The sequence below is a fragment of the Salarias fasciatus genome, chromosome 6 (assembly GCF_902148845.1).
Source record: "Salarias fasciatus chromosome 6, fSalaFa1.1, whole genome shotgun sequence".
In the NCBI taxonomy this organism is placed as follows: domain Eukaryota; kingdom Metazoa; phylum Chordata; class Actinopteri; order Blenniiformes; family Blenniidae; genus Salarias; species Salarias fasciatus.
The window spans coordinates 19,020,657-19,047,098 of NC_043750.1; the positions used below are offsets into that span (position 1 = coordinate 19,020,657).

General features: G+C 41.9%; 2 pseudogenes; one reads left to right on the forward strand and one right to left on the reverse strand.

Moving 5' to 3' along the window:
• Positions 1-3,813: 3,813 nt before the first annotated feature.
• LOC115390007 (inactive ubiquitin carboxyl-terminal hydrolase 53-like) lies at positions 3,814-18,833 on the forward strand (annotated as a pseudogene).
• A 3,239-nt stretch (positions 18,834-22,072) lies between these two features.
• On the reverse strand, positions 22,073-24,740 carry LOC115389769 (fatty acid-binding protein, intestinal-like; annotated as a pseudogene).
• Positions 24,741-26,442: the final 1,702 nt, after the last annotated feature.

Genomic DNA, 26,442 nt, shown 5'->3' on the forward strand with positions numbered 1-26,442 from the left:
CGGAGAGAAAACTCCCACAGGATCGAGTTCGAGGCTGGAGGAAACTCATGAAGAAACATAATGCAGAGACCATCATTTCTCTCAAACCTCAGCACTCCAGAGAATGTGCATGCCGCTCATTCTCTGTGGCCTCCAGTGAATGATACTTGAGCCGCAGAGGACGTGGCTTCTTTTACTGCTTCATTACAGACAAAATAGGAAACACAAGCTATATTTGGAAGAATTTGTTTTCTTCTCGTCACACGTGAAGATAAATACTCTGATCTTACATGTTGGATACAAAGTGTGATCAAACTCCGAGTCAATAAACGGCTGTATGAAAGTAACTCTGACCTATAACTGATGATTACGGTGACAAAAAGAGAGCGAGAGAGAGTTACAGCTGCAGGAAGCTGGAATAGAAAGAAAACAGATACATCCAGCTCCAAAAATAACCTGAAGAACGTTTGAGCCGAGCTCGACATCTCGTCTGAACAAAACTCAGCTGCACCACATTCAGCAGGAGAAACACGAAGCTTCTTTTTCTTTTTTCTTTTTTTTATTTCAGATTTAGAAAAATAAATAAATCTCCAAGAACCCTTCATGTGTCCCTGGGGAGGATTCAGTGCTATTGCTGGAGCAACACCACAATGTATTACCCTGGAGAAAAAAATGCATGCAGTGTCCTTAAGGTCCGGTCAGAGCAGTATTTTAAACGACACTGTGGGTCATGTACATAGAAGTTAAAACAGAGCTAAAACATGTAAAAAAAAACTTTTGGTCAAGTACAGCTACCATTACAGAGCGTAAATTATACTCTATAATCCAACCTGCATTCACAGCTGATGAAGCCGACCGCATGGGGCTGGAGGAGGATCACACTCTGCACATTTCAGAGCAGAGGAAACAGACAATCACACACTCACATTCACTTGTACAGGCCTGGGTTCCATTTAACTGCATGAAATATTCATGTTGAAAACACATCGTCTCTCTACAAATGAAGATATAAATGACACCATGGCCAGATTTAAAAAAAAAATCTCATTATCCTGGTTAAAATATTACTCCTAAAAGGCAACGGTTCGTACAACATGGAGTCGCAGTGTGTTTCTGGAGCAGTGACGAGTGTGTGTGTGTGTGTGTGTGTGTGTGTGTGTGTGTGTGTGTGTGTGTGTGTGGTGTGTGTGTGTGTGTGTGTGTGTGTGTGTGTGTGTGTGTGTGTGTGTGTGTGTGTGTGTGTGTGTGATTGACAGTACAAAGTGCCTGCTTAATATTCCCGAACAGATTTTATTCTTGGACTCAAACTCAGAGAGGACTTCTCAGTGTAACAACTCACAAACAGTGTTTTTAGTCAAGCTCGTCACATGCTGGCCCACATGCTGTGGCTATGGAGGCACACACACACACACACACACACACACACACACACACACACACACACACACACACACACACACACACACACACACACACACACACGATTCTCTGTCACACTGTCTTCAAAGACAGTGAGAACAACAGCAGCTGCTGAGCACTTGGCATGGGTGTCTCAGCTTTTCTTGTCTTGCTGCTTCATTTCTAAACTCCCTGGAATATCAGCGGAGCTATCGTTGCATTAAACTGCGTCTGGATTTGGACAGACCCACTAAAAGCTCTGTAGGGGAGACGCGCCAATTACTTAAGTGTCACTTTTGCTGACTCCGGCTTGGATGCACCATCAGCCTCTTTTAGTCTTCCTGTCTACACTTAGAACCTGCTCGGCTCTGCGGGCTTTCCCCTGCCAGGCCCTCCATCTGCCCCGATCCCTGCAACTCAGTGTCCTGTTTACTGCAGCATGAGAGCCACACACAGCATGACATACATGTACAGTATTTTTAAGTGTTGGGTGGCAGAAAAAATTTCTTTATATGAAGTGCACCAAGCATTAGAGGAACAAATAATAAGAAAGAAGGTTAAAAATACATTATCCCTTTGCTTTAGTGTGATTTATAGATGTATTGGGGATATTTGACGTTTCACTTGGCCCTCTCGGCTTGAGCATAAAATATTATTCCTTTGCGGTATTTGACATTTAAGTGAGTGCTTTTACGAAAAGCAGGCAGGGGTTAGTCCCCACTGCGCTGCATGATTATGAAACCTGTGCAGTCATGTGATGTCTTCTCTCATCATCATCATGACAAGTTGGAAGTCTGACCTTCCGCCAGCACACACACACACACACACACACACACACACACACACACACACACACACACACACACACACACACACACACACACACAGTTTGCCATGCAGGGATGGAGGATTGCGATACAGCAGCAGTAGCAGTGCACTCGGGGCTACACTAGGGGCGGAGTTTGACCTCTCAAGTATCAACACATCACTAATCCGCGTCGGACATTCTGGTGCAGGCCATCAACGGCCGCGTTCGTTGCAAAAACAGAAAACAAAAAGAAAAAAAATATATAGAGAGGATTCTCCCAGTGAAGCGCCGTCCTGCCCGGAGCGTGAGCGCGTGCGTGCGTGCGTGCGTGCGTGCGCTCTCCAGCAGAGGCTCGAGCTGCAGCCTGTGTGTGCGTGCGTGTGTCGGAGAAGAGGGCTGGCACTGCTGCACGGGCAGCGCGCTACATGCGGCTGGACATATCTGCGGTCATTCCCGCCCGGTGCGACTCGCGGCTCTCTCCGGGAAGCGGTGGGATTTGCGCGCTGACAGCTGGACCGCCGCGCGCCTCCAGCGGAGCCCGGACCGCTCGGCGCTTCCCTTTAAGGTGAGTGCGAGGCGCACTTGTTTTTTTGTTTTTTTTTTTTTTTTTTTCCCTCCCCTTAGCACACATGAATTGCAAGTTGCGGCATATCTGTGGCTCTGGAGCGGACTGTCCCCGCACGCAGCAGCGCCGCGGGGCCGGCGGAGCGGCTCTCACACGCTGCCAGCGCGCCTGTCGAGGCTTTATTTTGCGGGTGTTTAAAAGGCATAAAAATAAAAAAAGATGCGCTCGTCAATGCGGGATGCATCATGCGTGCCCTCCTCATGAACCCGACCGCAGTGACTGGCGCTGTGTCAGACCGTATAGGCCTATAAGGGCACCGCGCCGTGGTGTCAGCGGCGAGGCTGGCGCACAAACACATGTGGCCGCTGACATGAAGACGAGGCTTTAGGTGTGAATCTGCAGGTCGAAGGGCTCGCATTGTTTACCAGACTCATCACATCACACCCGGATTGACTTGACGTTTGACATCGCGGGCCTTAAATCAGCATTCACCCAGCCTATAAACACACAGTTCATGTACTTTTACAGTAATCAGTAAGCTGCATGCACATTCATAACCATTACAAATACCAGAACATCAGATGAAAAACAGTGGCTGAGTTGCAGATTTCATAGTCATAACTCTGTTTTGATCCTTTAGTGGTGCTTTGGATGAGCCTCTGCTTCAGTCGACTGACATCTGTACAACAACATTTGACGTTATGTAATTTTTACTGTTATCTTTCTTTTCTCAATAATGCATATTTCCTTGAAATGACATACTTCCCTATTCACAAGAAGTGATCTAAAACAAAGAATTGCGGATGGTTTATGAAACAGCAATGGCACATTTTATTAGAATCTAAAAATAGTCCAATGTTTTGTTCCTCTACCTTTGTATTCGTGCAGATGTTCTGTTCCCACCACCAGTATGGCAATTACTGCTTCAGTTAGAAGAAAATATGAATATATTACAACATGACTATTTACCTTTAATTTACTGATGTCTAAGTTTTATCTTTTAAAGTTAGTATTCAGAATTTTCTTTATGGTTTGCCTCATTCTTTGCGTTTTGTCCAGTTGCTGTTCAATGTCCAGTGGCACATGGCTGAGGCTGCCCTGTGGCTGATCCCAACAATGCTTTCAACGAACCGCTGCGGAGGTGCGTGGGGATGAAATGGATGGAGCCCATGGCCAGACCGCCACACCAGCTCCCGCGTCCCGGCATGTCCAGCCGCAGCAAGTCTCCCCCCAACTCTGGAGAAGGTAGACGATGATAGGATTCATCTGGCGCTCCACCAAAGCAGCCATTTGGATTAGTGATGCAATGAACACTGTCCAAGACGGGCTGAATTTTAATGCAGCGGGTCTCCTGCGCTGTGAAAACATGTTATCATTAGTATGTGATGATAGATGTTGAAATTAGTACGAATATATGTGTTTTGATAAAGAACTGATGCAGTAAGATTTCTAAAAATATGATGTCCTTATTGTAATTTGTGTTTTTGTTTGGTTCATGGTGAGTCACAAATGTGCCTGTAGCTTTTCATCACAGAGTTGTTGTGTTCGTACAAACATTCTCAAGCCATTCTAACCTCCAAGAGTTCATTTATTTAAAGTAAAATTCATTTTCTGACTGTATTTACAAGGTGTTTATACATTTGAACTCACTGACTGAAACAAGTCTCCTCTGATACACGTTGAAACAATGTGGCTCCAGCTGCAGGCTCTAACTCCATGGCATGGGTGAAGATGTTTAAAAAACCCGGAGGAGGCCTGAAGAAGTCCTACCAGCCTGGCAGTATGCTGTCTCTCGCCCTCACCAAAGGCCTGCTGAACGAACCCGGGCAAAACAGCTGCTTCTTGAACAGCGCTGTCCAGGTAACCCCTTGATTCAAACTAAATATTATTAATACAAAAAGTTGCAGTGTTTAGTATGCGCGTGTTTAGTGTTTAGCAGCTTAGTGTTACTTGTCTTATCAGCTGTTTTTATTTATGATTCATCCACATTTAAAATCGCCTCTCGTCAGTGTTTCGGTGTGTGTGCGCTTGTTCTCCCTCAGGTGCTCTGGCAGCTGGATATTTTCAGGAGAAGTTTAAGGCAGCTCTCAGGTCACTTCTGTCTCGGTGACGCCTGCATTTTCTGTGCTTTGAAGGTACTTTCTGCAGCATGTGCTCATCAAAACCGTTCATGGTGTGACCAGATAGATCGCAAAAGTTTAGGCTGCTAACTGTCGATGCTTCTGTTTCAGAGCATATTCAGCCAGTTTCAGCAGAGCAGAGAACGAGTGCTTCCGTCCGACAGCCTGCGTAACGCCCTCGCCGAAACTTTTAAGGATGAGCAGCGCTTCCAGCTGGGCCTGATGGATGACGCTGCTGAGTGCTTTGTACGTTGCTGCCATGCACTAAATAACGTTATGATTCTTCCTCTGAGGGGCAAAGAGAAGAAGCAGAGGCCATTGTTGTAATGCTGCTTAATGGATTTGCTGTGTGTCACAGCTACAACAACTTAAAGTGGAGGTGTCTTCTGCCTGTTAAGATGATTTAGGCTCCTGGGGTTTGCTTAATTAAGCTACATTATTTATCTATGATAGTATGGAGACATCTTTATGTAAAGGTTTTATAACTATGTTTTTGATAGCATATGTGGTGTCACCACTGAGAGAGATTTAAACTGCTTTACATACATGCATGTGGATCGTATTTGACTTGATGAGTTGAGACTGGTGAGACACAATAATCTGAAATCACAATTTAACTCAGAATCTCTGTTTTCTCACTTGTGCTTGTGCAGCTCTGCCGTGTTGCCATCATGTCATGCTTGTGCGCACGTGTTGATTGTTGCATTTTCTCTCATTGCATTAGGAGAACATCCTGGAGCGAATACATTTACACATAGTTTCGGACACAGCAACCGACGCCTGCTCATCCAAATCCTGCATCACCCACCAGAAGTTTGCAATGATGCTTTATGAGCAGGTAATGTGTGTTTTTCACTCTATTGTCAAACACACCAGTTTATGAGTATTGAGTTGTACAGTTCAAACCATGTAGCATTAACTGAATGTAAGTGTTAGAGAATCACAAATGCACACTTCTGTTTTGTTTGGTTTTTTTTTTGTTGTTGTAAGAATATCTAACTTTTTGCAGTTATTTAACGCACATTTTTCATTTTGTAGTTTGTGTGCCGCTGCTGTGGAGCATCTTCAGACCCACACCCTTTCACAGAGTTCGTACATTATGTCTCCACCACTGCTTTATGGTGAGTACTTGAACGACTGCCACGGCTTTAAAAACAGGATACAAAAATCAGGCCAGAGTGCTAATCCTGATTTAAAAGTCAAAGTATTAAATAAGGTTACGAGGAACACATTTTTGCCTGTGATCCCAAGCATCTTAGATCAGTTTCCGACCTGCAGTTCGCCACTGCTGTGCTGCGAACATGTACTGTAAGCATGCTAATGTGTTTTCACTTACTTTCATTCTTTTAACGTCTCGCTGGTCTTTCATCCTTCAACACTTTATTGTCATGTTGCTTTCCTCTGCACTGAAACATTGAAAACACTCACAACTGGTTATCTACTGTATTAATTTGCAATGTAAAGTCGCCAAAGTGGAACAGTGTCAAATGTTCATTGTTAATTTTACTCCTTAATGTCACAAGTATGCAGTTTATTTATGCTGCGCTGACTTCCTGCACACACATTCTGGATCAAACTCTAGTGGGTCGTGTTATTGGTTCTCATACAAGTTTTATCCAAGTATCTGATTGGTGGCATTTTAGATGATTTGACATATTACTGAATAGAATTCAGTCAGTTAATGGATTAAACTGTTCGTATGCTGTCAGCCACTCTGACACTGTTCACTGGTTATTGATGAATTCAGATGGAATTAAGGTGAAGTCGCCTGCCGTCTAAAAGTATTAGTGTCACTGATTCGTCTTTTATATTACTTGATATTTATTGAGGTTTGCTGATTGCGGCTGCATTTTTTTTATGATTTAAACGTATTGTATGCAGCATGTTTTGTGTGAAATTCAGTCATCAGATACTTTTTGCTAAAATTAGTAGTCTTCATGGTATCACAGATGCTCCTGATCAAACTGATTTATTTTATGCAATTGCTCTTTGGAAATGTTATTGATAGCATCGAATAGAATTCAGCTGAAAGCCTCCCTCCATCAAAAACAGTGTGATTGACATTTTTATTTATTTTGATATTTGTGATCTTCATTGTGCAAAATTATGCTTGGTAAATGTCTTTTTTTGTGGCTGTTAGTGTAGAGTTTCAGTTTACATCAGAATGTATTTGTATTTTTTTCTTTTTTTACCTGTTTCTTTACACCTCACATCTCTTAGTCAGGAATTAATATAAAAAAAGGCACTGATTTAGAAAACCACCTGGCTTTTCAATGCATCTTCTATATTACTTTATTCAAAAGTGACTTTTCTGTCAGGAAAGCATAAGTTTTATGTATCATCATAATGACATTTAGCTCTAGGTTTTGCTCCTTCGGTCATTTTTACCAGTGTGTTGAAAAAACTTAATTTAACTGACAAGCAGTTGTATTTCACACCTGATTTATCATCTGAAGAGACACATGTCTCTTCAAGTTATGAAAGGCTACATTTGTTTGCTTCATTTTGTTTTAGATATTTTACATAAAACCACTGGATTTCACAACAGCATCAAATACATGAACGATGCTAAGTTAGAAAACGTTTGGTTAAAAGTGCCAAACTTCTTTATCCATGTTGTTGATGCGCGCATTTCCTCACAGCCAACAGGTTGACCGCATGCTGGGGAAGAGCGAGCGGCTGAGGTCAGACATGTTCGGAGAACTGCTGCAGGCAGCAAACAACACGGGCGACCTGCGGAGCTGCCCGGTATGTCACGTTTCATCCGTCCTCTTATTTCCAATGCAAAGTTTCTTTTTTTTTTTGTAATCTCACCACACAGCGCAGGCTCAGTTTGTTTCACTGGCTCAATGAAAACATCTGTCAGAGTGACGGTTACTCGTCAGCGCGGGCCTTGAATGAATAATTCAGCTGTTCGGTTAACAGTTTAACAGCAAAGTGGACAGAAAGATGATTCCCGTGATTGTGTGGAGTACACTCTGTGCTTTCTGCTGTGACACTGCTCTTGAAGCGGCCGGAAGGAGACAGTGCCAGACTAGTGTTAGGATATAAATAGCAGTAAGGGCTTATCCACTGTTTTTCTCTCATCTGTATTTGCTGCTGCTGAATTCTTTTTCACTGTGCGCCAGTTTGGTGAAACTCACTCCTCTTCTTCCAGAATTGTCAAGCTTCAGGCCTGACTCTCCGGATAATGATGACTCCCAGCCTCTTGTCCACTTTCCAAACATCACTAGTGACGATACTTTAAAAAGCAAAAAGGCACTTGAGTTTTAATTCGCTGTATTACTTCCATTTACTCGTAATCCTTTAAAAATGGGAGAGAGACAAAGCTGCGACTTACTCCTCTGAAATATGCTCATTTATTTATGACTTTAACTTAAAAAGAAAAAAAAACAAGTTTTCTTTTTATCTCTGAGATTTTAGTGAGCCTGTTTCAGGGATTGTTATATAAGTGGAACAGAAAGCCTCAGACAGTATCTGAACAAGGAATTTCACTCTTTATTAACTTTATATCTCTGGAACTTTGTTTTTTTTTCCTAACACACTGACATCGTTTATTCCTGCTTTGACGTAAGATTTTTAAAATCTGCCTGGTTTAGATATTTTAGCTTTGTTTCTCTGTCAGTGCCTTTATTTTAAATAATCAGCAATATCATTGTTACTGTCAAAGCAAAGGATTTAAAAAGTTATATAAAAATAGATTTTTTTTTCTTATTCTAAAGAACATTTATAATTAAAATACGTAGTTGTAGTAGAAATTGGTCCTTTTTTTTTCTTTTTTTTTTGTCAATTTGAAGAAACTGTTACTGACTCAGAACTTCAGGACAAGACGAGTTATGATCCATTTACTAACAATTATTCTGATGTCTCTGGTGTTATTCTGATTGTAGTATCACAACAACAATGGGTGTGTGTGTGTGTGTGCGTGTATGTGTGTTTTTGTTCTCACTTTTGCAGAGTGACTGTGGTCAGAGCATTAAGATCCGCCGGGTTCTCATGAACTGTCCAGAGATCGTCACCATTGGGTTCGTGTGGGACGCCGAGCAGTCCGACCTGACAGACGATGTGATTCGGTCCGTCGGCCCCCGGCTGAACCTGTGTGGGGTGAGAGCTGTGAAGACGGCGTTTCCTTATCCGCTGCTTGCGAGCGCCAGATAACTAAAGGAAACATTTCATTTCGTGGTCTCGGGACACACTGGGAGATTTGTCAGCTGTGTTAAAAACAAATTTGCACGTCTGTAAAATCACAGTGACCCACATGCAGAGATTGTATTCTCGTAGGATTTAATGTGGAATAAAGACATCGGTTTTCTGTCTTTCAGCTTTTCAACCGAGTCACCGATGAAAACGCCAAACGGAGTGAGCTTCTTCTGGTGGGAATGATCTGTTTTTCCAGTAAACATTACTCAGCGTTTGCCTATCACACCAAATCTTCAAAATGGATGTTTTTTGACGACGCCACAGTAAAGGAGGTTCGCAAGTTAATTTGTTTTACCACATTTTATGAATCCTCTACATGCTGGTATGTGCTCAACTCACCTTTTCTCGTTCTCACCAGATTGGATCCAAGTGGAAAGACGTTGCGTCCAAATGCATCAGGGGACATTTTCAGCCACTTCTTTTGTTTTACACCAATCCTGAAGGGAGTCCGGTGTCTAATGAAGATGCGCCGAGACAAACCAGCATGTGTCCGCGGTACAAAGCTCAAGTTAATGGTGACACAGCCGGTAAGATTTTCCTCCACGTATTTGTACAACTCACCCCTGATTACATTAACAAGATAGTTATTTAGAAATTTATTTTAATTACAAGCTTTAAACACAGAGAATTATGCAAAAGAAAAGTTCAATTGACTATCGATTGATCTCATAGTGACATTGTCTTGGTTGGGCTTAAATTCTTAAATGTAGTTTTATTTTTTGTACAATTCGTACTGATTTATCAACACAAACCTAATTAATCACCTCTGTTTGATAACTAAGAAAATTACTAAAGCGGTTATGTTTTTTGTTGTTTTGGAAGCTTTGGATTATGTGCAAATGCTGTCAGAGAGTCACTGAGTCAAGCAGAGAATGAATGAATGACCTTGCTGCTTCAGCTGGATCAGGTTAGGGATAATCTACAATGAGCTGTGCAGACGCGAAAACAATAAAAATCCCATGTAAGGCTTTTTCATAACACTCACAACAGAGCGGTTTATCTGGTTGATATCACTGTTATTGATTGTAATCAGCAGAAATGTAAATTTGTGAGGCACATCTTTCAGGAGAGAGTCATCAGTATGTAACACTGTATTCAGATATATTTTACAAACATAACTTCTTTTATGATGACTTTTCAATATCTGATCCAGTGCTCTATGGTGGAATCATGCAGATTCTAACAGACTGTATTGATTTCTTCATTATACATTTACATTATATATTGTGTTACCTTGTTTCAAGGTCGCCTAATGATTGAGATTATTTTTATGTTACTTTGTATAAACAGACTTTCAAAACTGGAAAAATATTTTTAAGTTGGTAATATCATTTTAAAGATGAACACATACTCTGTAAGTAAAGAGCAATGCATTCTCTTAATGCACTGAAAGGAAAAAAAAGCATTTTTTGTCGACAAGTGTGAAATGTTTTGGGCAGAACTAACATTGTTCTCGCTTTTTCCACCTCACGAAAACAACCCCATTTCTCTATTCTTGAGTATGGCTCCACTTTTGTGGCCACATTCACTAAATAATAAGGTATCTGTAATTGAATCTGTACGCTCTCGCCTCAAGCGGTTACTCCCACTGTGGATTCATGTCAAAAATGCTGTGGTCATGGAGTCTGATCTCAGTTTGCATGAATTTAATATTTATCTTATGTCGTAAGTGGCCGACTTGTCCAGTGAGACGTGTGCGTCACCGTCACACTGATTCTGATGGTGAAAGTAGGTTGCTGTCAGACATCAATCACTGAGATTATCCTTCGACCTGTCAGAAAACTTGAGGTGAGATGAAACTGCTTCATTATGGATAAAGACTCCTCAATTTCATCTGACAGAACAATCTGCTGCTGTGTCTTGATGAACATGTCATTCGGTGGAAATAAACCGTGTCAATGGTGATTTTCCGCGGATCGCAGATATGGTTTGCGTTGGGATTGTGCTGTTAAACCGCGGGCAGAGAGATTGTCCTGCCCTGTGTGCTGGCTTGAACTTGACATGAGGATGATGCCTCTGTTGCACGCAGATTACCACCCACGCCTCCCTGCCTAATCCCCGCTTCTGTGGCCAAGCGCGCTCTCATGCTCTGGCTCCACAGTTCTCACTCCTCCCCTAGACGTTTCCGATGTTTGCCTCCATTAATTATCGGCTTGGCTTTTGGCAGTGGCGTCTTGCCTCTTTAGAGGGATTGTTGTGCTTTAATGTGGCGTCCCTGATACCTTGGCATGGGACGGGATTCTTGTTTTTATGACATTCGGAGTAAGTACCTGACGCGTCCGCTCAGTTGTCTTAACCTGTTAAGGACCACGAGCATTGTTGGCGCGCTTTTCTCCTTTGTTAAATCAAAGGATCTGCAGTCTCCTTATGTTCACGCCTGCAGCTGCAGCAGGATGAGACAGCTGCCTGGCGGTGGGCTGTAGCAGTACAAGGTCTCTGCGTAACTTCAGGCAGCATGATGAAGTGTACATTACTTAATTTACTTGGCAGATGTATAAGGCGTACTTTATCCAAAGCCACATCTTTTTTTTTTTTTTTTTTTTGTGATACTGCTTAAACGACGGCATTAGACTGGATGAGTAGATCTGAAAATCTTTAATACTGCCGTTTACCTCGCTGCTGTCACTCGTGGCTGCTGCAACATCCGGCGGTTTAGCACATGCATGCTGCTGTTTGTTTTCAGGGAAGCTTGGAGAGCCTTTCATACATCTCTTTAAATTATTGTAGTTGTAGTTTTCCCTTCCGACCGCAGTAATAACTGAACTAGATTTCACTCACAGGAGGAAGCGATGCTGAACGTGGCCTCATTAACAGAAGTGTTGAGGCACCTCTGTCTAAGCCTTTAGGTTTTTGCTCATTTAAAAGGCAGATGTTTTGCCCCTTCCCTTCCTCGCTGTTCTCACAGTGAACCGCCTGCTTTAGGATCAGAGCAGCGCACCACGGGGTTGACAGACGTGGCAGCAGTGTAGCGCGTTTCGCCAAAATTAATGATGCAACATCTGTTCTGTTGGTGAGGTTTTCGTGTTGTTGTCTCTCTCGTCCCATTTGCGGATTCATTGCAACTACTTTCTCTTATGGATGTTTCCAAGAGAGCTGAGTACACTATAGCAATATGTGTAAATTTACATACATTTGCAGTTATTAATTCTTGGTTTCCCACAATCAGTGAATGGGATTTAGAAACAAAAAACAGTTGTTTGCCTTAGCTTCACTGTTGTTTTCTGAAGATTTGAGCCACTACTCATCTACTGCATGTTGTTCCGCCGGGAAACATCCCATGGGCAGTCCAAAGAAACTTCAGGAACCTTTCATGGAGAATATCCAGAGGACTGGCGGAAACATCAAAAAAGGACAGAGGACATCGGAGAACTGAGCAGTCACAGCAAAAAGGTTAGAAAATCACCGTTCTGTGGAAGTTAAGAGGGAATGTTACCTTCAGATAAGATAAACACAAAGAAATAAGATGTATTTGGGTTTAGTGCTATAAATCAAATAAAATTGAAAATCTGGAGGATTGTCTTTGCTACCCAAAGGGGAATCATTTTGTATTACCAATTTTCTTCCTTTACTGTATTTCTGGTGAAAAATTTTAAAAAAAAGTTGTAATGCAAATAATTGTTTTGTCTTGTAGACATGGCACATGGAAAGTCTTCATCTTCACCAGAGAATGGCCAAAGCCTCCTGTGGAAAACTAAAGGTCATCCACGTCCCGAGAAGTCATCCACCACTCAAAGCAGAGCGCCTCAGGAGTCACATGGACAGAGTGGACATAGTCGAAGAACCAACACGTCCCCGGGTCGCTATGACCAGGACGGCAGCCACGAGCAGTGGGGAAAAGGCGGGAGCGGCGGAGGCCGCAATAAGCCCAAGTCCACCTGGAGACCCATTCGGGAAGTCTTAAACGTGGACACCGTGCTGAACGAGCTGGAAGCAGCGGCGGCAGCAGCAGCATGACAGCCGCGGGTGCAGCAAGCCCTCGGCCCAGGAAAGGAGCGCACGCCGAACAGAGCCGAGACCCGCGAGCGGGGAGCGGGAGCACGCCGGCGAGTCAGGGAGGACGGAAACAGAAGTGTTTAATGACGATTTACGAGGACGAGCAGCTGGCACGAGACCGAGAGTCACCGCTCCGTGGAGTCCGAGAGCGGCCCAGCCAGCAGAGGAGCAGCAGGCTCAAAGGGGGGCCAAGACCCTGCTGCGCAGCGGACACCTGGACCATCCAGAGGACGGAGTCCGGCTATGAGAGCAGCGACAGACTCAGCAGCGGCTCCACCAATCCTGACTCGCCTGGGGTTGATGGCTTCGCTGTTAAAGACCAGAGATCAACGCCAGAGGCTCAGCTGCAGAGGTGAGTTCATGTGCAGGTCATCAAGCGTGCATGACGGAAACAAACTCTTCCTTCTCTGTCTTTCGCTCCTTTTTGTTATAAACCATAAAAGTGACTTTCCCACCACAGTAAAGTCTTCACATATGATATGCAGTGTTGTTCTTGTTGATTGAAATATTGTTGATTTGCAAGTAGAAACAACAACTGTGATTGGATTCTGTTGATTCAGACTTGTACAAATATCAGTACATCGATTACAGCTCAGTTTCAGAAGAGGGGAAGTTTGTTGACTTGGTTTTTTTTCATCTTTTCCTTGATTTTTAATTTTCTGTCTTATATATATTTATAATGAAAGCCCTACAATACAGTTTTAAGACAAAATCAGTAACAAGACACGATCCCCATATATATACCATATAATTACACATTACTAGGACAGCAGCTGATGGTCTGCTGCAGCCGAGCTTTTCTTTTATTTTAGTTTCCTTTAGTTTGCTATTTTGAGCTTCTGAGGTTTGATGATGCTACTGTACGTACTGGCTTCATCACTCACAAATACCTTTAATTTCTTTGGAAAACTGGGGTAAAACTGGACCAGAAATGTCACACTGCTTGTTCCCCTGACATTACTGTTAAACAGCTTGCTCATATATAGTATCAGTTCATCAGAAGGGCAGCTGAAACTGCGATATTGACAAAAACTTGAATTGTACAAAGCAGTTTAATACTTTTTTAATGATTTCATAGTGATATCGATGATTGTTTTTGGTGGTTATAAAGGATAACTCATCTTGAAAATGCTTTAAAGTGTTTCCAGGCTTTGCAGAAGCAGCAGTCTTGAAATTTAGTGTAAATGGCTCTGTTTTGGATGGCTGTAATGAGGTTTTTATACTCTGTTAGCTGTGTATTCTCAGTAGAAGTTGTCACTGACTGCGTGGCAGAATGTGGGACAGACACATTGTAGCATTGTAGTAGTGATAAACACTGATGCTTGGAAAAAAAAACTCTAAGCTGCAATGTCTGATTGGAGATAGCAATATTTTTTAACTGTGTAAATAGAGTCTAACAGCATAAACGTACTGTTAAAAGGTCAAGTAAAAGAAAATAGGTTTTAGTGGGAATAAACTGTTGGAGTCAGCAATGGGAACATTGTTGCAAGTAAAAAAATGAAAATGTTATTTTTTTTTATTATTTATTTCTAAATGGTACTAAGACCTTTTTCATGATTACATTCTTTGTGTTTACTTGGAGTGCTTATCTTTTAAATGCAAGTAATATCAAGTGTCACACTGTAGGAATGTGGTCAGGGCTCACAGTGGGTCATAATGTGATCTGAAGTCCATATTTGGTGTCAGGACAGAATTTCCTCTGTGACTGTCAATATCTCTAAAACCCAGATTGGAAAGAGTACATGTAAGTAGTTTATTATAGAAAGCATTTTAGTTTGACATTCAAATCACAGTGCTGTATGAAACAAATGATCCTGAAATGTATTGATCTGCACAGACCTGAGGGCCTTTCAGCATTGTTCTTTCATGTTTCAGTCTTTCAGCTGAGGTTGTTTGTGTCTGTCTCTAAAATGTTTCAAAGCTGTTATAGTTTCCTGGCGAAGGTAGAAAGATCTGTATCCACGAGCTGTAATCTGCAACCTCACCACTAGGTGTCACTAAAGTACAGACACTCTACCTCTAATTTATTTAAAGGCTTACTGTTTCATTTCCTGTTTGCTTCATCAAATAAAGCCGTGGTTCTAATGAGGCATTTTAAAACAACAATATCCAGCGACTGTTATATATCTGAACATGTTGTGTTTGCGGTTTTTTAATTTTTCAGCCAGCTTCTTCAAAAGGGAGGCGACGCAAAATCAAGTGTAACATCCTCACCCTCACACAATGGTGAGTATGGAAATGTTTCTATGGGTCCTTGCTTAAAGCTCAGTCCTCACGTGATACATATAAAGAAATGTATCAAACTGGCTATTTTTTTTTTTTTTTTGATTGACAACAACATGACTTTTCTCTGTTGAAAGAATTACTTGTAAGATAATGTCTGAATATTATTTTTTAAATTTTGGATATTCTCAGCAAACAGTGATTTAAGGGTAGAAACGTACATTACATAATGTCGGACTGCACTTAGGTAATATACATTTGAAAAGAAAAGAAGCTGCTCAACAGGATTTAGTTACAGTGAGTATTTTCAAAAAATGAAGTGCTGAATTTAACATCTCCTGCTTAACTGAAAAATATGCTGTTTTAAAACATTTATTTTCTACACAATTCCTCGTGGGGAAGAGGCTTTACACAAGTGTTTTATGTTAATTCGTTTTTTGGTGTTCTTTATTTGATTGTGTGTCTGTAATTTGATACTTTGGTACCCGCAATGTAAAAGTAACAGGAAGATCAATTAATGTCAGCGTTGATTCTGAGCTTTTGGGCTGGTTATTTAACCTCTTCACCCAGTCAGCCGTGCTCAGGCATTAATCTGATGATAATCCCACAAAGCTCGTTCAGGGAGCACAGCTGGACAGGGTGATGGCATTGTAATAAATATTTTCTGCTGCATGCAGTTCTCTGTGGTGAGTCCGGCTCTGATACTCTATCTGGTCTGTGTGATCCAGAGCCGGTGTTACCAAACACAGCCAGAGCTTCATCCCTGCACGGACCTCTCCAAGGCACAGCAAAAGAAATAAAAAAAACAACAACACACATCTATTTATAAAGGGAAGAATTCAGCAGCACACTGGTGCTCAAACTGAGATCGCTGACTGATTTATCAGCTGTGAGAAAGTGCAGTGAAATAGGTTTCAGCTGCTGCTCCCTAGTGTCCTGAGAGCAAAACATCATCTCGGTCAGACATGTTGCAGCTGGTTTTGTCTATCTCTCAGTTTTTAGTTTATTTTTATGTTTATGTTGGATTTACATACACTTGTAAGAGGAAAAGTTAAAGCTACATCTGGAAATTTTTTTTTTTGTTGTTGTTGTTCTGTAGTTGTGACTGAAGCTAGAGTAAGTCTGATGGAGTGATGACGACACAGCTCCTCTATGTCTGTGTGTGTGTGTGTGTGTGTGTGTGTGTGTGTGTGTGTGTGTGTGTGTGTGTGTGTGTTGTCTGTCATAATTAGGGAAGGAGATCAGACTGAAAATAATCTCGGAGTTCAGAGAAAGGAAATCAGACTGAATTATCCGATTAAATGCTGACATTTCCGTTTCAGCCGAATTCGGACTTTATTCTCAGGATTCAGAGTAATTAAATTGCTAAATTCTGAGAAAAAAACATCCTCTGAGATTAATCTCTGTATTTAAAGTTTTTCTCTTTTTTTATTTGTCGTCATTAGATTTTTTTTTCCCTCTTTCTACCTTTGGAGGATGAATTTTGTGATCCAGAGTTTTTACCCTCCAACATAGTTATGGTATTTTTCAATGTCAACTTTGTGGTGTTAACGATAAAATGCTGCTTAAACAAACTGAATTGACAGCTTTGTCTCATTCATGGACCCCATTCGTTTGTTGTTTTCAATAGGTACACATCAACCAAGCCTCAGGGAAAGAACCATGACCAAGTTTCACATTCACATCTGACGCAGCAGTCCAAGTTCAAGGTGCCGGTTCTTCTTTTCTGTTCAGAATTTCAGTTTTGTGCAATAGATGGTAATTCTGAGCCCTGTGCCAGCTCCATGTTATCCTACAGTTATCTGTAATCACCAGCTTATTTGTGGTCTTAGGGGTGACTCGTTATAATATCTCATAAAGTTCATACACTGAGCTAACTATCAGCAAACGCTCTGTGAACTGTCCAAGAATGAGTCGTTGTTTTTTTATGGTAAATCAGTTTATCCAACTGATGTGGGCTCAACGTGGAACTAAATCCAAAGGAAGAGGAGGACACGAGGGCCGGAGACAGAGAGTCCACGGTCAGTCCCGGGAGATGCTGGCGCTCCTGCGGTCGTTTCTCTCCACAGGTAAGCTTTGCTGCATAGAATCGGACTCACTCATTCCTGACTTGTCTGCAAATAGGAGGAATTCAGTGTTGTAATGACTGGAGTATTTTTGCATGATTGCCCACTTTTGATCAAACTTCACAAACCAGATTAAATAGCTGGCTCCATTAAATATTCACTACTGTAGTAAAGATATTGACAAAAACGTGCAACAGAGGGCGGACTGCAGATGAGACTCACTCATATTTTAGGAAAATAACATGACCGACTTACAGAGATTCCATGATATTTTTCCGTTCCATTTTCATGATAATCATTTTCGTCACTTTCTTTTTTTGTAGACGGAAGTCCAAGTACACTTCTTGTTACCTCCAGGAAAGCAGTGTCCTTCAGAGAGGAGGCTGTGCTGGCTCAGATAACAGACCAGCTGAGCAGCAGGAGCTGACAAACTGTAGAGGGCACACCGGAGAGAGCGCAGCCCTGAGGCACATAAAAAAACCAGTAGCTCCGAGTGGAACAGCTCCGACGATCTTGCGCTTTCTGAGCCCGAGGGACAGAGAAAGCACTTACCTCTCTAGCAACAGCGAGGCCGTCGCCTCCGACTCCCACTGTCCTCACGCCACCCCGCCCCACCACCCGCCCGCCAACGTGACCGCAGAGCTCTCCAGCAGAACAGCCAGAGCCAGCTCGGTACGACAGGGGTCGCCTCACTCGGACGAACCAGCGGGACTACCGCCCACACCTGGCGAGGCCGGCCACGCTGCTTCCTTCCGGAGCTTCAGGAATCCTTCTCGTCCAGCCCCCGCCTCCCGTCCGCGTCCTACGTCAGCCCTCACCGGAAGCCCGACATGTCGGCCCTCCGGACCTTCTCAGATGCAAGCTCCCAAGTCGGGCTCGGACCCGGAGAGGAGCACCCCCGTCGTCGTGCGACAGCGAGGAGAGGCTGACGGGTTGCAGGGCGGAGCAGGCGGCGCCCGCCCAAGAGGTTTCCCTCACCACGTACTTTAACGTGACAACTGCATGACGGAGACGTACCGTCTCAAGTACCACAACCAGAGGCCTCTTGTCCTCCTCCGCCACCGTGCCACGGACCGCGGTTGTGAGTGAGCGGAGAGACAACAGCCACACACTCCCCACTGACACACACTCACAAGACGTGCCAAAAGCCAGACCTGAAACAAGTAAGCCTCTGTAGAAAAGTATTGGAAAGGACTAAAAAGACAATACCCAGTTGTCTTCTTTGATGGTGTGTCAATGTGACACACAGAGTGGCATCTTAAAGTCTCTTTTAACAAGATCGCTCTCTTCTTTTTTCTTTACAGGCCATAATAGCAATAAACCCACTGCAAATGGAACCCAGTGACAGCCAAAGGACTGGATGAGCGAGGTTTTTTATGAGTGTGACTTGGTAAGTTTTGTTTACATGGTCGGACAGTATTAACTGGATGCCAAAGAGTTTACAGAATGGAAATAGGTTGAGAAGCCGGGACGTCTCCAAACGGAGGGAGCTTATTTATGCAAGCTTGTCACATACGTAGAAGCTGTTTCTAAATACTGTTTTGAGTTGTTTGATGGATTATGAACTCTCCCTTCTATCTTCCACGCTCCTGCAGTGCAAGGCTGCAAGAAGATTTGTTTTCAGTTTGCACAAAGATTTTTGGGGATTTTTTTTTTTTTTTTTTTTTTTGCAGAAGTACTACAGAATAAAAAAAATAGATATATATTAAGGGTCGGGCATGAGAGTGAGACGGATGCTGCTGCGGTCGGTACAGCAGCTATGAAAATGAATGAATTGTGATGTAAAATCACCAGCATGTTGACTTGAAACGCTCATTTAAATGTACTTTATGTGATCCCGATGTCGTTCTACCCACAGTGACGCGGAAGGTTTGCCTCACGAAGAGCAGGTTGAAGGTAGTTCATCAGATTAAATAGGTCAAAGAGTAAGATTGAAAATGTTTTACGTTCATATCTGGGCAGCTCACTGACTTTATGCACATTGAAGGCTTTAGCTCACCGGGGGGAACAAAAAATGCTGCAACAATTACTCGTGTTTAGTTACTGATTTGTTTGAAACGGTTTACCCGTATCAGTTATTTTACAGCATTTATGTGTTAATGACTAACTGCGGGCTGCCCAGTGTCCGTCAACCACCTCTGCTGTTAAAATGAGGAAAACGGAAATCCTGATTTGTTTAACGTTGATATGCTTTTTTTTATGTCCATGTGTATCTGAACATGATTGTGCTCTACTTGCGTTCAGTCCCAGCAGTCTAAAAGAAAGAGAGGTATCTGCGACGCCTGGGTCGGTCGGTCACTGCAAACCACCTTATTGGTTCTACCTTCAATCGTGCTGGTTCTGTAACCATTTTTTTGTACTTCTAAGTGATGTCAAAATGTATTTTTTCCAGTCGTCCTGTTGAAGTAGACAATTTAAACAGGTTCTGTATTTGCGGTATTTTCATAATGACGACAGTGTAATTGATATATCTCTGAAATCGTCATTACTATTGACTTTACGACGTGACGGACAAGTATTCTCTTTCATACGATGATGTTCTGAAACCTGCATGTGGCCTTTACGAAATCTTACTAGCTGTGTACAGCATAAGCATGAGCATGGACACTGGACCGCGAGTCCAACAAGCATAACATCCTAGTGGATTTGATTTCGGTGTAATAAAGCGAATTTAGCAAATAGCAGTTTGTAACCACGGTTGATTTGAATACTTTTTTTAAAATACTTGAATGTTGTTCTCTTGTTCACTCAAGAATATACGATTTTATGCATCTGTCTAACAAAAAAAGTATATATATATGTATGATGCAAACAATGAGCTGGAAAAACAAACAATTGTCCCAAGAGGCACTATGCATTCTCTACTTTGAAGTTTTACATGCACCTTTTTCTGTTTTGTATTGTGAGCGTCCAACATTCCCAAGAACACATAGAACTCAGCTTTCTTTTAATGCTAAGATCCTGAACCACCTCATTTGTCACATTTATCTTGTCAGTCACCTTTTACTGTTACTTTTCAACTCTTTTTCACTGAAACACATGCTCACTCTGAGCCGCTGTGCACGTGTGTCCTGCCCTTCAACTAAACACTGAAAAACACTTAAACTTTGCCGGCATTTGTTCATTGACTAAGCATATAGTAAGAAGTGGGCACAATATGAAACACAGGCAACTTGGGTTTTCTTATGGAGCAGGCTCAGATCTCACCGATATGTACACAAAACACACATAAGGCTTAATTTAATCCACCTGATTGTACTGTTATGATAAATTAATGTTGTTTAACGTATAGGTATGCTCACTGGATATGACACTAATCAGTATTGGATGAACTCTGTTCCAGTTTATTAATGACCTTCATGTCGTCCCCCTGCAGACTATATAACACAGTTACATCATTATTATGTTTCCGATATTTTTTTTTGGTTTTATTTCACTTGGAACTCAGTTTCTGCCCTACACTCTTAAGCGTTGTGTCTTCAGTTGTATCGATAGTGCCTTGAAATTTTCAGTGTTAACCTTTTTTTTGAGTGAACCATATACAGTATATATCAACTGAAGGAAGTGACTGACAGTGAACATGTGGATATCATGATAAACCTTTTCAGTATGCAGTGCTAACTGTGTGTGTACCACTCTTGTAATTCTTCATATAAATACATGAGTCGGAGCAAATTCATCAAGGAGTGTTATCAGGCTCATCGATTTATTGATGAATTTTAATGGTATGGATGGAGAGGATTTGTAAAATTAGGAGTACTGTGGACTTTTCCAGGCCAAGTGATCCTTAAAAAAAACCCTTTCACACCTGGAATCTCCAATTCTACTCTCCAAGCAGCAGTCTAAGCAGTTTTCTTTGCTTTCAGGTGCAACTTACAATGTTTGACATGTTAAAATATATCAAGAGAAACTAAGAAAACCTGAGCTTTTTCATGTAGCAAGAGCAGCAAACCCTTGTGTCTTATTCTAAAAACTCTCCTTGGGTTATTGCATGTATGTAAAAACCTCAGTGTGTTGCACGATCTTCATTTTATAGGTTTATATCAAAGAGGCCGCAGAGAAACGAGGGATTCCCCTGTTGTGCTGCATAACATCACAGTTGGCAATTGCATCGATCCGTATATGATCCCACAGGAGTATAATTACACTGTATTGCTTCAACACTTGAGAAACAAAGAGAAACTCTCAAAGTGTGCACCGATTATATTCATTGCGTTCCGGGCTGGCGGCCTGTAGTGTCGGACTCGTATGCTCACTGAACCCTGTCGTCATACCTCTGTGTGGTCCGGTCTGTGAATGTGGCCTGACGTTAATGCCGAGTTGAGTGTTGACGTTTCAGTGAATGCTTCATGACTTGTGTAAGAACAGATCAATTTAAAGAAACATGAAATCGTGTCTACACTTTTATATTGTTTGTAGATAATATATATTTATTTATTCATTGTTGAATAAAGTTTCAATTACTGTATCACTCTCAAACCGGTCCCCTCACTGTGTTGGTTTAATTCACACAAAATACTGTTTGTTTTTTGTTTTTTCAGCAAAAAATGACAAATGAAAGTCACAGCGCACTCGTAACTTTTTTTTTAATGCAAGTATCAAAGCTGATGCATTCCATCTAATGCACTTGTTTCAAGTTAGCCCATGTGAGTAGTTGAGAATTCAACACAATACTATAAGTAATCCTGATGTCAAGCACGTCTCTCTCAGTCGGTTGGCTTCATTTCTTGAAAATCCTCTTTGCGTCCACGCCTTCGTAGCTGTAGCTCTGTGGGGGGAAAGATTATGTCAGGTTCAGTCATGTAATTTTACACTCTGAAAAAAGGGTTTACAAAGCACAAAAAAACGCCAACATAGAAAATCCATCTAACACAGAGCTCCAGGTTTTAACAATGGGAACTTTGAATTTAGATTTTTTTTTTTTGTCCTGATTTCAGCCGTACCTGTACGAGTTCGCCCCTTCGATGATTCTGGTTGTTGTCAATGTTTTCCCGTTGTCCTTCTGGTGAAAAACCCCTCAGGGTGTCTCCCTCCATGTTCCAGGCGCCCTGCACAGTTCAAACAGAAAACGTCGAGAAGAATAGCATCCGGGAGGCATTCTGCTAAAGTCTGAAGGAGGCTGTGTCCATTAGCAGCTGTGAGCTGAAATCGGCTGAACCAGAATTACCACAACTAAGCCAAGTTCCTGGCAGAACGCTTGTCCAGCTAATAACAGTGATGACTGCCTGAGTGTCAAGGAGCTATGAGTAACAGGAGGAACTCAGAAGTAGAGCAGTGTTTTCATGTCACAACTGAGTATTTTACTGAATCGTTTGGGAGCGAGTTCAGTGTTATCACTGAATGCTCTTTTGCTTACTGAGATTTCTGTTCCATCTGCAGGCTGTAGTCGAAACGTGACTCCGGGGTGAAATCTATTTCGATGTGCGGAAGGTTGCTGCTCTCCTGACGTGAATATTTTTCTCCGGTCTGTTCAATGGTGAGTTTGAGGGTTGTCGTGAGCGGGCCAGCTTTCTCTTCACCATGTTAACGCCTGTCGAGAACAAGAACCGAATTTGAACATGGCAGAAATTTGTACGAATTCCATCTTTTAAGTGTACACTGACAGAAACCTTTGTATCTGTAGAGCTGTAGAGGATGCCAAAGTCAGATCACAGAGATCCTCACAAAAAAAATTCTTATACTTGCTTCATTATATTTAATTAGAATTATGCAAGTGTTAAATTAGATTGAATTTGCATGAATAAGAGATGTATGCATATGTATTTTGGCAGACTGCCTGTCAGTGGTTGTGTAGTAAATCTTATCCAGGTTCAGATTACATCACAGGCCTCTGTCTGCACAGGGAGCCGCTACAGGTTAAGGTTCACTTCACTACTCGAAACTCTGCATCTTTATTCAAAAAACAAAAACAAACAAACACAAAAGCATGCCGACAGTGTAAGGCAGTACTCACCCATTTGTTCCATGAACTTCTCATAGTTCTCACTGCGATCAACCTTCCAGGTGCCGTTGAAGTCATGGTGGCGGTGCGAGCTGAGCTGGACGACTCTGCGGAGAGCAGTGTCTCAATCAGGGTCCGCTGCGCCTTTTAAAACCGCACGTCCCCTTATCTCCACATCAATGTGATTGCTGATGTGGAAGTTTAAAGCTCATTTTCACAGGGCAAGATCCGTAGTGTGTGCTTTTCAATAGCTGCACAACCTGTTAAACCTGTGTCTCTGTTTGCAGAGGGTGTCAGTCTGTTGCACAGCATTAACTCCATTCAGTACCAGCCTGCAGTAATTATGTTCCTGTATGTTTGAAATTCCCAAACACTGAGTAGATGTCTTTTATGCAAAAGAGACTTCTGTGTCATTTCTGTTGACTGCATTTTAAGCTGAGCAGTCAAAGTAATATAAATCTGCTGAAGCACATGCAAAAAAAAGAAAAAGAAGAAATTGTACATTACTACAAATTTACTGCATAAACATTGCGTAAAAAATCTTATCAGAGGGTCCATGATGTCAGATGTCTCTGCTTTGCTTGTACATAACGATCTTTGAGGTTGATAATGTGTTACTAGTGATACCTTTGACCTTAATCTAGTGATTACTGATAAACAAGACCTTTGATATTTGAAGTTAATATTAACAGTTATGTCCTTAGTATTTTGGGAAATTTTCACCAGAGAAAAACCCCTACACTCTGTCTTTCTTAGCTGAGAACTGTACAACACAGATTTGATAAAGGATGCAAAGGCTATGCAGTGAAGTGTTTTTCACAAAACAAGCAGTAAGTTTTATATTCCTCATCAAAAGGCATTGAATTAAAGCACTGCCAGCATTAGTAAAAGTTAAACCTCATCAAATGTGTATTTCTGACTATAAACAACAAGAAGTTAGTAATACTGTCAGTATTTTCCTCTTAGAAATATTAGCATTTTAAACTGAATCCACTTACTGGATGGGAACTAGGAACAAAAATACTTGCTGCATGCTTTCACTCATGCGATGTTCCGTTCCACACTGAAGGTGACACTCTTATCTACCGTTTTTAAAGCTGCAAGCAATTGCAGTCACTTTTATGACGGTGGAGGTCTGGAGTGGAACGGGGACCTCCACGGTGAACAGGTTAAGCAAACACTACTTTGCACAGTCGGTATTTGTCTCATGCGTGGGGTGTTTTTCTTTGATCTTGAGTTGATGTAGCGGTGCCTATTTATTGAAAGATGAATGCATGATGTAGACACACATTTCTAACTGCATTATTGTAATAGTGCATATTATAAAACAGTTTTTCCATATCGGAAAAAGGGATAAATAAGATATGGACAGCATATCAGATCTGCTTCTTATCTCTCTTAGCTCATCATCCTACAAAGTTCCAACAGACCTTTGCCTGACCCCCATTTCCACCTTAATGAATCTTCCTCTTATCAGACGAAAGACCTTGCCACTATGGACTCCAACTGGCAGCTTGTGTTGGAACATACGAGATGGAGTCCTCTGAAGTGTTATCTTCAACGTAGAGCCATCCATGGGGTTTATCAGATTTGTAGTATCAATTGTATCAGCACATACCAAAGATAACATTTGTGGATTAAGCAAAAAAAAAAAAAAAAAAAAAAATGCAATGAGTTGGATAGAAAGGCTGTGTGATACTTGTTAGCAGGAGGAGGCTGTGACCCTGATCACTGAGCTGGAAAGTAATGTAGAATGCCGATAACTTGATTTTTCTCCTCATTTTTAGGGGCATTTGAAAGGCCTGTGAATAAACCTGCTACTTCTGTTGAGTGATGCTCAGTGGCTGTAGTGTGTTGAACAGGCTGTTATTCTCCTGTATTCTGTAGTGGAGCCAGGAGTGGGGCAAGGGGGGCGGTCGCCCAGGGCCCACAGGGTCATAGGGCCCCGTTTCATGTGATGTGTTTCACATTTACTCAAAATAAATTATTATAATAAAATGTGCAGTGTGTGCTAGAAGGTATACGCATATGATTGTGGGCTAATTTGTCAATTCTTACATTACGACTGTCCATGAATGCATCAGAGCTGTAAGCCAGCGCTGATTGGCTGTGCGGCATTAACAAGTTTTTTCTTTTGCACTTGATCTGAACTCTTTGGAGGGAAGTTAAACAGTATGCTAAACACTATGCTAGCCGCTAGCGGTACTACCCAAAACCTAACATCGGAGCCACTGGTGAGTCAGTGAAACCTTCAAAAATATTATCTTTATCAGAATGCTGTGGTCTTAAACACCTGCCTATTTGAATGTGCCTTGTGTTGCTTTCAACTACAAGAGACCAAGTCTATTTTTTTTCTAATATACATGAATTCCAAAAGATATAGATAGCTGTACATCTATCGGAATAGATTGTGTAATTTTAGACCAGCTGTGTTCATTTTATATTTAAGCTGTATCAAAGATGGTCCAGATGTATCCCGTAACTTTTTATCTGAGTTTTCAGCACCATGGACAGCGGACGCTCTGAGATTGACAGCTGTCAGGCTGCATTTGTGTGTGCCTGTGTGCGCTTATGTGTATTTGTCGTCAGAACAAGTTTGTGAACTGGTTTGTGACTTTATTCTGCTTTCTGAGGCATATAGGTTTGCTTGGCTCAATAAAAGTGAGCATTAGTGCGTTGTTTGACGGTAGGATGAGGGATTGTTTGAATGGTAAAATTACTATCATGAGGGCTGTTGAAGATGCTCCGCCCCCTCTGTGCTGAGACCCACGCTCAGCCTCTGCCTGTACTACACTGTGGACTCATTAATGAAATCCTATTGATCACTGCCAGGATTTTAAAAGCTGTATCCCATGGGTTTTCGTGGTTACATCACCAGCATGTGCATATCAATGCTGTCAGAAAGAAATGCCTCAGCATAAAAGTTAAAAATTGAGGCAAAACGGTGTGTAGCTGCGATCAGCTCCAGCACCAGTCCACTGAACTGGACTGAACTCAAACCATGGATAGTGATCTCAATGTGCAGCAAAAATCTCACCAATAGTGCCCCATTCTGGAAAACCTACATTTTTTTAGGATAAAGTATTTGCAAATCAGAACATTATAATCCCCTTTTTCTAAGGCCACTTATACTGTGAAACACAACAACA